Here is an 11,998-nt window from a genome sequence, read left to right on the forward strand (position 1 = left end):
GGAGATAATTTCGGAGGTGAAATTTCGGTTTTTTAAAATTTTTTCACTTTTTCTATTTAAAGTTCTTTGTTGATGGGGAAACTATCCTAATTTTCTCAGTTTTCATGGAATGCACAGGTTAGTGCGGCTGAATGTTCCTGGAGATCTAAGGAATACGTAAAAAGTTTTACGTCAAAAAATCACTTCAAAATTTGCAGATTCACAAATGAGAAAATTTATAAATTCGAAATATTAGAAAAAATCCAACCTCAAAACAACGATTTATATTTATTCGTTTGGATTTTTAAATGTTTTTATTGGTTAAACTGTTAAATGTAAAATAATCTCCCTTTTTAAATGTTGAATGTTCAAAAAATTTGGCGCAACCATTAAAAAAAATATACCTCAATGTTGCTCATATAATGAAAATGCCTTGTTTATTGTAAAAAAAAATGGGGAAAGAATAATCACGTAATATAATAGTCTGAAAGACAAAACAGTTGGTTTTGATAATTTGCTGATTTATTCGCTCCGAGAAGAATTTTTCCATTTTAGTAACCAAAATGACTATCAATTTATTTGATAAAAATTCTCACAAAACGTAATCAAGAAATTTTTCAAAAATGGTAGTGAGCAGAGTAGTGATCGACTTGGAAAATCTGAAAATGTTAGGGAATCAGAGAAAATGATCAAAAATACTAAGAACCTGAGTCTCTTTATCGATATCTTAAAATATAGTATACAGCACGTTTGATATATCATTTCGCATGCCAAATTCATGAATATGAAAGAGTGCATATACTTTAGGCAATGTGTATAAGAAAAGTGCTATTATATGTTTGATTGTATACTTGCTTGTATGTGTGTATCTATGACTGACTAATGCATGTGGACTCTGAACAGTAGTAGTAGAGACTAAAGGCATTAGTCAGGCATAGCTAACAAACAAGCAAACATATAATAATATCTTTCTTATTCATATTGCTTAATATATATGTACTCTCTTATACTCATGGATGTAGCTTGCGAAATAATTTATCAAACAAATTATATTTTATAAATAAATTTTAACTGCAAAATCTCCGGTTTTGGTCAGAGTTGCATTTCAGAAAGGCTAAAAACTTCATGGGTCAGCACCGCATACTCAATCGTAAGCCTATTCCACGTTATTAATGCAGGGAGCTTTGACCCAATAGAGTTCCAAAGATGTAGCGTCTGTCTCAAGTTTGAACTGATTCCAGAAAGGATAGAATCGCCGGTTTTAATCGATAGGTATTCCAAAAAAATGTATTATAGTCGATGTGAGATCGTGCGCAATAATCGTAGGAGGGTTAGCTAGTCCGCAACGCTATATATGCCGGTTCTGTCTCTTCAGGAAACTGATTTCAGAATGGCTTAAAATCTGCTCTCATAAAGAATTATTCTAAAAATCCCAAAAAAATTATATCGTCCGCAATGTTGGTGGAGGAATTGAATTATAGTTTAAAGTTTTTTCTAATTACAGACTGACTAAAGTCCCCTTGCTACATTGTGGACGTTATCATTTTTGTGATTTTTAGACTTAATTCTTCATGTGAGCAGATTTTTAGCCATTCTGAAATCATTTTTCTGATGTGGTAGAACCGACATATTTAGCGTTGCAGACATAATAATCCAGCTCCCACTACCATTGCGAATGATCTCACATTTAGTATATATTTTTTTGGAATATCTGTCAATTAAAACCGGTTCTACCCTTTCCTAAATCAGTTCAAACTTGAGACAGACGCTACATCTTTGGTACTCTTTTGAGGTTTAAGGACTCGGTGCTGATTAACATTTTTCAGCCGTTTGAAATGACTCACTAAAATAGTCAGGGAATTTCAAATGACCAATTCGATCGCCACCCTGATAGGGTAATGACGACCATATTTGAAAATCACGTTATTGGGAAAATTCATTTTTTGAAAAGGTCAAATTTTCTTGGAATGTCTTATTTTGATGCATGGTAACTACAATGTCAGATAAAATGGCTACCAAATGACGTCATACAGACAGTAAGAGTCTTCTTTATCAGCGAAAAATCTAACCGATAAATCAGCAAAGTAAAAAATGTCGTGTAATTGTCTTTAAAAGTGAATATTCTAAACTAATCAGGGAAAAAACAATCTTTGTAACTGCCAAACTAGTCTTCATCGATGTAAATAATAACCTCCGTATTAAAACAAATAAATTGGTGTTCTCAAAACTAGTGATAATTTTTCTAACCATAATTTTAGATGACAGGAATGCCTTAAACTTGTAATACATGTTAAATCTCCCAATTTTTAACCTTTTTTGTTGAATGTGAAATCTTTTATGAGAGGGAAGAATATGGTAAGCAAGTCAAATCTACTCGTATTGTGAATTTGTTTTTTTTTAATTTTTCTTTTTAAACAATTTTTATTTATTTATTAATAATTCAATAAAAATTTTGGGATAAAAACTTATTGTAATTGTAATAAAATCTGAATATTCATAATACAGTTTTATTCAAGTATATTTAAATTTTGTTTTTATTTTTTACGAACTTCCTTAAAACTCTTAAGGTTATTCGATTGTTTACTCAACGTCACCAATTCTGATAAATGTGGATAGATAATCACAGTATTAGTAGCAGAAAAGATTTTGTTAGCATCTTAGGTAAGTAGAGCTAATGCGGAAGAGAGTCAGACTGAATTTCGGGCCCTTAAAACTTCAAGATTCCAAGCGAGGATTATCTATAAATTCTCGGGCCTCGCCTGGCAGTGACAGGGTTAGTAGACGGATAAAATTAGCATTATGATTCCTGAATCGCTACCACGATCGATTTGACCTCAGCAACTAGAGCAGTGAGAATTGATTTTAGCATTTATAGGATTTTTCAGCTTATTTTGTTAATATCACGATAAGAACTCAGTTATAAAACTTTTATATTCGTTCTATTTAAGTCACGTTCTTGCAGAATTTTAATGTTTGTTCGTATCATGCTTGTGTAAAATTTTTATGTCTGTAATTTGTGATTAAGTGTTGATAGATACTTAAGGATTAATGCCAAAACAAACTGACTGATAGTTTTCGTGCAAAATGATGGACAATATGTGCAAATTTCTAATATATTTATATTACTTCATACTTATAATTTTGAAGTAGTTGTAGTAATTTTGAAGTAGTAAATAGACGAAATTGGACTTTTTTGACACTTTTTTGACACTGAATAACATAGTCAGGCTGATCTCCAAACTTGGCTACTCTGGCGTAAAAGACTCCTTGGCAAGAATGGGTCTTCCGTATTGTCATTTTTATATCAAGATGCTCTATAGGTTAATTTACGGAGGACGATGAAACTGCAATGCTATTTGCATATGTAGAAGCCTGTATTGAGCCAGGTATAGAATTCTGGATCCGAAACTTTAGAGGCATCAATCCTGAGAGCAATCACGACAGAGAAGCTGTGACTTTTTTGTGCTGCCTCTAGGAGGAATCATTTTGCTTCATTTGTTTAAAATAGCACCTTCTACGTGGAGGCGGTACGTCTCCAGGTGGCGAGTATTTCTCACGAAGGGCACATAGATCATACAGGTCTAAGTTCTAGGGACCTATTTCAGTTCTGCTGACAACTGAGTGGACAGTTTTCGAAACCTTCGTATAGGATTTCTGCCAATATCTCTTATAGTTTCGGAGAAAAGCTTTGGAAACAACCGGACAATAAATTGTGTAATTTAGTAAACTTAATTTTACGTAATTTTAAACTTGCTTCGAAATATTGTTATTTAGTGCCTAATATTCCAACCCTATTTTATATATGCAAGGATTTTTTTATCAATATTAGTTTTCAAAGGTTTTTTTACGAACTATAAAAGATTTAAGATAGATTAAGGCTGCAAATTTGTAGGTAGCTTTAAAATATATATACCGGATGTATCAGAACAAATGGCCAATATTCGAAGAGCTAATAAAGAATATGCCAAAACAAGCATTTTGGTAAAATAAACATATGTCCGAAAATGACCCTCTTCGCAGATACAGACATCAGAGCTTCTTTTTGATTTGTAAAGAATTTGTCTAGTTCTCGAAAAAAAGTTTCGAATTAAATTTTATGTTTGTTTAAAAACTTTCACGAGCACGCCCCTTTGTAATCTCGCGTCTGTGGGCACGTGCTACAATATATGTAACGTACAAATTTAAAATATTTACTTACAATATCTGTATACATACTATATAACGTTTCTAACCTTATTTGCGCCCTCACGAGCAAACAGTGATGTTTACGAAAAAATGTTTCAAACAAAAGTTGTTCATTTTTTTTTATAAGGAGTATTTTTTACAATAAAACTTTTGTTCTATCTTTAACGGTTTACAACACTTTACTTATGTTGTTCATTTACGAACTCGACCTCACTTTTTACGTCCTTTGTACGCTATAAAAATTTCAACTTAATATCTTTTTTCGTTTTTGAGCTATCGTTTAGTAAGTCGGGCAGATGTACAAACGGGCAGACATCCGGCAATGGACTAATTAGGTGATTTTGTTAAGATCTATATCAAAATTTTGTTTGTAGTATCAATATTTTTAAGTGCTACAAACTTGGGACTAAAGTTAGTATACCTTGATAAAGTTTGCAAGGCGAGCTTAGGATTCCGTACTTTTTGTTCATTTAAGAAAGTATTTAATAAAAAGTACATATTGTTATATCATGTACGATGGTACGGAACCCTTTAAATGTGAGTCCAACTCTCACTTGAGTAAATTTTTCTTAAAATTACTTTCGCTCACAGTTACTGAAGGCTTGGCTACCTCAAATAATCGAAAATATCGAAAACTTTAATTTTTGTATTTCTCTGAGAAATTCAAAAGTTAATTCGAAATTCATTCAGTTATCGTAGAGTCGTATCTGAAATTTTTTCGAAAATCGTAAATGAATCTATTCCAATTTTAATACTGAAACTAACTACAGTAGAACGCTGATTATCCGAATCGACCCCATTCCCAATTAATTCGGATAATCGGCTTTCTACTCTACTAACTATGAAATAACTTTAAAAGTATTCTTATTTTTATTAATCATATCCAAAAAATTATCCTCCTCAAATGAATTCATAATCATCATGAATTAAAGTTATTAATAAATTTTTGAAATCGTTTTAATTAATGTGTCTCACACATAGGACCATGCGTCAGACCAATAAACCATTAAATTTTAATTTTAATTTTCCAATTTTATTTTAATTTTCTGCTAAATGGTACAGAATAACAAAAAACCGCAGATTAATTTGTAGACTCGTGTTAATTTGACCCCATTAAATTGGAAAACTTGATTGTTTTCTAGGTCAAAATATATTTTGTCGTCAATCTGTAGGTACCGTGTAGCAAAATATTAAAATAAAGTAAAAAATTTTTTTTAAATTATAATAATCGGAAAATTTATTATTTTTCCAGGTCAAAATTGGTTTTTTGTCTTCCAGTAATCATTAATTTTAAAAGAATACAAAATTTATAATGGAAAACCAAAAAAAATTTCAATAAAAGTTATGCTTAAAAAGTGAAAAAAAGTTAAATGTTGAAATACTCTGTATAGAAAGTGTTGGATGTTAGTGCTTGAATTATTTTTTTATAAATTAGAAGAGTTTAAAAGACCAACACAATTATACCGAAATTTTTTTTTTCGTTTTTCGAGAATGCTTCACAAGATCACTAGTTGAAGCTACATGCAAATTCTCAACCCCCTATCTTTTACAGTTTTGGAGAAAATGGACGCTTAAATTTTGTCCTAATTTGCGCCTTCACGGGTTAAAAGAGATGTTTACAAAAAAATGTTTCAAACAAAAGTTGTTTATAAGAAACATTTTTTACATTTAAACTTTTATTCTACCTCTAATGGTTTACAAGATGGGTCCGTAAGACCCAAGACCCAATTGACCTGTGTTGCTCATTTACGAACTCTAACTCACTTTGTACGTCATGAGTAGGTACGCTATAAAAATGTTAGGTTGATATCTCTTTTCATTTTTGAGTTTTTGAGTGTCCACAGACAGACGGACGGGCGGACAACTGGAAATGGACTAATAAGGTGATTTTATAAACATCGGTACCAAAATTTTGTTCGTAACATCAATATTTTTAAGCATTACAAACTTGGGACTAAAGTTATACCTTGATATATATTACCTGTATACAGGGTATAAAAATCATTAAAATGGAAAAACTTGGAAAATTAATCATTTTCCAGGTCGAAATGTGATCTTTCGTCAATCCGCCGAGAAGTAGAACTATTATTAACAAAACTGAAAAAGACGAATTTTGGAATATTGTATAGCCAAAAAAAGTGGAACCCCACTTCTGAATCATTACCGGATTTTTTCGCATTTTTGAAATCTACTTTAGAACGTCAAAAACCTTAAAATTTGACTGAGGGATTAAAGTTGTTCTTTCTGATTGAATTACACTAACTTCAATTTATCATTTTTTTGCAAAAATGGGAATAGAAGTTTTAAAAATGATATATTTAATTTCTTGGACGCAATTCAAATTATTGGCCAGGGCTGGTTATGCATCATGTAATGTTATCAATGGTAGGATATTACATATCATTGAAAGTATTTATTTATTATTAGTATGCAGATTTAATAAAATTATTGGTAACCATTGGAAACCGTATTCATTTTAAACCCATAATATCCATATATCTACCCACACGATGTGAATATATTCTATTCGCATTCGTTAAGTGCGTATACTACGTGTGGGAAAAAAATGAATTGATCGCAGCAATGTCATTTTATAAAATTTGCAACAAATCATTCGTTTTATTCAAAATATGACCAATTTTCAATTGTTTACATGTAAATAGTATAGTAAATGTAAAATTAAAATTATTGAAAAATAACAATTAATTAAACTTGTTGCATTAGAAACTGTGAAAATAAGAGACGAAATTGCATAAATAATATTTTTTAAATGTAAATTAACAATATTAATTACTTAAATTTGTAAAAATTTAAATTAAAAAATTTATCTACAAACCATAGACTTATATGCCCATTCATAAAATTATATTAATTAAGTATGTAATTGATATATGAAAACTCTTGAAATTAAACTCATGTACGGTACGAATAATACGCGAAAAATAATTTTAGATAGGATCCGCTTTTAAACTTTTAGATCAAACAAATTATACAGTTTGACCCAGTTTTTCAATCAGAAATATTAGCCTTCCTGAGAGGTGCACGGATCTATAACACGAAATGTTACAGTGGGGTACATATTGCCATCTCCGTTGTCCGTAAGGCATCAAAATTTAATCGAGAATAGTCTATAAATGATTCGAGGATCTGAACCGCCTGGCACTGAATAGAATAGTACCAGGCCACTCTGGCGTTAAAGGAAACAAAGCAGCGATCCTGAGAGGAATTGTCTTAAACGACTCTTTCACCTAAGCCTGTCATGCTCATAGAAAGATGCTCCGTAAATTACCGAATCAAGGCCTCGTTACGGCAAGCCCATCTTGATTACTGGGACTTGATTACTGTGCAGGGAATACGACAGGCCAAGCTTTGTATAATCACAGCTAGGCCATTCGACTGCGCTCACTAGAATACAGTTGAGAGGAATGGTGGGATTGTTGATATTACATTTTTGATTGAACTACCCCGTTCATAACATGGAGATCGCTGATGATCCCACATTTTTGATTCTAGACTACCCTGGTGGAAAAAATATTTGAAGAAAGAATAAGAAATTCTGAAAAAGTCTTAGGAACTTTGAATTTCTCAACGTTTTCGGACTAGTTTAATTCAGAGTTATTCAGAGTTCTTAATACTTTTTTAAAGTTTCTAAGACTTTTTCAGAGTTTCCTAAGACTTATTAAGACTTATTATTTTTCAAATATTTTTTCCACCAGAGTAGATAACTTCTTAATTATCTGGCCGGGAATATTCAGAGGAGCAATATCTAATAATTATAGACAGATTTGTGGTTGAACTTCAAAAGAGGCGAGAATTGTACCGCAATTTTTACAGGAAATTTTCATTTTTAAGTAATTTGATCAATTTCAGCACTGAAGAAGTTCAAAATAGAGCAAGTATGTTAGTAACGATGTATTTTGGTGTTTTAGAAAAGTGCTTTGTTGATCGAATTTATCCATCTACGTTCTTATTTAACAACGATAGCTCGAGAAGGAGAACTGCCCTGAATAAACTTCGCGATTTTACAGATTCTAAGAAATAAAGAAGTTATATAATCTACCCCTATTAAAAAAAGTCCCATTTCACCGAAAAATTCGTACATTCTATTTCTTGTTTATGGCGTATACGATCTGGTTTTTGCAAACCCTTTACCGTTCATTTTCTACTGATTTTACAATTACGGCACTGGGGAAATGTGACCGTAGCAATGGAGCTTAGCTACTCACAATATGTTTCTCAAAATGTATATAGGCCTTGATGCGCCCACTGGAAATGCACATATAAACCAAAAAGCCTAGTAAACAATTATTGAATTACATACAAGTAAATTAATTTTAGTCGAGTAAATGAAGGTATTTAAAAGTAACTTTTAAATTTATAATGAACCGATTTCGATCTAACACAGCTCATTTTGTTGGTAAGCGCATTAAGAAAAATTCCCTTAATAGGGAATGACTCTTCTACACTCCCTTTTTATTCCCTTAACGTATTTAAAAAATAAATGGAGATGAAAATACCATTCTGAGAGCATTTGGGGTCGTTGAATTCGAATCTGATGATAGAAAATGTGAAAATTGAAAAAAGCGGTCGAAAAATTCAGTTTTTAGCCAAAATACCTAATTCGAACCTGAATAATAAAATACACAGTTAAAATATATATATTAAGAAAACGATATTGTTCGAGGTCGCTGAATCCGAATTTGGCACTAACGATTGTGAGAATTTAAAATGGCGGCCGGAAAATTCAATTTTTAGTTCCCTTTCGACTCTCGATAATATAAAATTCGATAAAAACAAATACATCAAGAAAATAATATTATTTTGGTGGTTTTCGAAGTCGCTGAATTCTAATCTGAACTTACGGCCACTATTAAGGATTTTCATATTCACTAGAAATTCTTCAGGAAAATATCATTTTCTTAAAATATTTATTTTAATCGTGTTATCGAAAATTTGCACATTTTTTATTGCCAGATTCAAATTTAGTGATCTCGAAAACTAAGAACTGTAGCGTTCTCTTAATATATACCTACATTTTACCTGTGTTTTAAATTATTGAGGGTAGAATTAGGGATTAAAATATTTTTTAGGGCCAGATTCAAATGCAGCTACCCCAAAAGCCCACAGAACTATATTTTCATCAGAATTTATTTTTTTAAATGCGTTTTGGAAACTCTTGGGCATAAAAGTCGAATTACCGAAAAAAAAGGGAAGATTCACAAACTAATTTAAGGAGCTTTTTCTAAATACAATTACGAACATAATGAGGCATGTTAGATCAAAATCGGTTCCTTATCACAAAAATTAGTAAGTTGACTCTGATTTGACATTCATTAACTGCATTATTATATTTACCACAGTACCAAAATTAGCATAAAAGCTTTTTAATTGAGTTTCAAGTTAATTGTAAATACTAAATAGAATTAACTAGGCATTGTTTATAAATCTATAATTTAAACAATGATAAAATGTATATTATTTAATACTATTTATTAATAACGATAACAACAGGATGGCCTACCCTCTCCAGTAAAAATCATTTGTATATAACTAAGGCAAATAATTCCAAATATTTTCTGAATCTTTATTAACATCTGAAACAACAAAAAGAGGAGTTTAACGTGTGTATCTGTCTGAGGCAACGTAGCACCTAAACGAATGAACCGATTTGATCGAATGATCGGAAGTGTTTTTAACTAGGTTTTAAAAAATCTATTCAATTTGGAGAGATTTCAAGAGCAAAAAAATGTATTTATCGACGTTTTAACGGCCTTTCTCATCTATACAATGAAAATTTGTAGTTAAGTTCATATAGTGACAAAGAAGTGTAGCACTATCTGAACTTTGTCGGAGACTTTTAAAATTTTTGTAAATTTAAAATTTTTTAAATTTGTTTTACACAAATTTTAATTTACTGTTGCATTTACTTTTAAGTTTTTTTTATATGATTCGTATATCCGAGAAAAATGAGGCCAGTACCCTATTATTAATAATAATAATAGCAATAAAAGATGTACCGCAAACGGATCCCCAGCACCTAGACCTAACGGTCATCGATATTCTCCGTAAGAAGACTTCGTCAATTGGAGACGAAGAATCTCCAGGTATAAGGTGCTATTTTAAGCAAATGAAGCAACATAATTATGTCTAGGCCAGAGGCAATACATAAAGTCAATCACTTTTCGGTCGAGATTGTTTCCAGGATCTATGCGGGTCAAAATTTTCGGGCCCAAACATTTTATATTGAGTCTCTGTTGTCTTCTAACGGTGCTAATGGCATTTATGGAGGTTTCATAGTCCTTACAAACTTTAGATTAAGGATCGTCTAAGATCTGTAGAAAATTTCCTGTTAAAAGATCCACAAGCCTTCTCAACTGTATCTTAGTCAGTTACAACCACATAGCATACCGCATTCCTTGCGCAAAATCCTAGCTATCAGAATGGAATTATCGTAACCACTCTTTAATTCAGTAAATTACGGAGAAACTGTCTATAGAAATGACAGACCTGAGCAAGAGAGGTGCTTAGGATAGCCCATTTCGTGCCAGAGAGTTTACCTCACGCATTCTTTTACGCCAGAGTGGCTAGGTACCCAGAATTGGTTAACTATGTTATTTTGTGGTTTACTTACGAATTAATGTGAACCTTATATACATCTTGTTTAAAAGTCCCAGATTGGCAGTCCCAAAAAGTAGAGAAAATATTACAAAATTTCCACCCGGCACCCATGCCTTGGTGTAGTACCTACCTACGCTTAATCATTTTCTTCTAGCGTCGCCTATAGTCCTAGATACGATAAAGAGCTATGTAGTTTAATGCAATAACTGGTAATCGACTATGGAAAAGGATAAAGTAAGTACGGTAAGGCAGGAAAAATTTTGAGCATGATTTTTTTTAGCATGTTTCTTTTAATTTATCCGTGAAACTAATTTGTGAATTTATATTATTCTGTGATTGATTTTACAAAGGGGACAAATTGATACAAAAGGGGTTAAATTACTTCTTTTGCAATTTTTAATGGTCGGATATTTTTTTAAAAGTACCCCTTGTGGAAATATTTCAGGCAAAAGACTTAAAAAGTTTTACTAACTCTGAAAATCTCTTGATTTGTATTAGTAGGACTTTTTAAGCCTTTATCTGAAATATTTCCACAAGGAACTAGATAACGGATGTGGTCTGAGAACAGGTCAATGTTGAGTGTAAAATTCCTGAAAGGAAAACTTTGAAGAAGAAAAGTTTTAACCCGAAAAAATTATCTTAACAATCGTGAGAAACAGTTTACATCGAATTTTTTTTCTAATTTACGATATTTTTACCAACCATTTTTTTCATAAAATCTAAAATGAGATGTATAGAGAAAAATTATTTTGACTGGTTTTTTTCTGAAAATTCTGGTATTGAAAATCTAATTTTTCTTTAAATTACCAAAAATCTAGTAGTTGTATTTAACTTGTCAAGTAAGAATACTTGATTACTGTATCAATATTTAGATATTTTGTACTAAAGGAATAATTTTCATAGTTGAATCAATATAAAACGTATTAAATCTCATTCCAGACTAATTTTAATAAATTCCTTTCAATTCTGAAAAAAATATGACTCATCCAACCACCCTACTTATAAAATGACAATTTTACAAAACCCTGTATCCCACAAAAAATCATGAATCATACATCACGTTTTATTTTATTCAAAAAAGTAACAAAAAATTCAACGGGAATTCTTCTATAAAAAAAGTACTATTTGAGAAAAAAGTTCACAAAAAGGAAATCGGAAGTTAATTTGAATGTACAGAAATTAATTCTCATAAAATTCATTCATGACTTTTACCTAA

Source organism: Chrysoperla carnea, chromosome X, assembly GCF_905475395.1.
Source record: "Chrysoperla carnea chromosome X, inChrCarn1.1, whole genome shotgun sequence".
Classification (NCBI taxonomy): Eukaryota; Metazoa; Arthropoda; class Insecta; order Neuroptera; family Chrysopidae; genus Chrysoperla; species Chrysoperla carnea.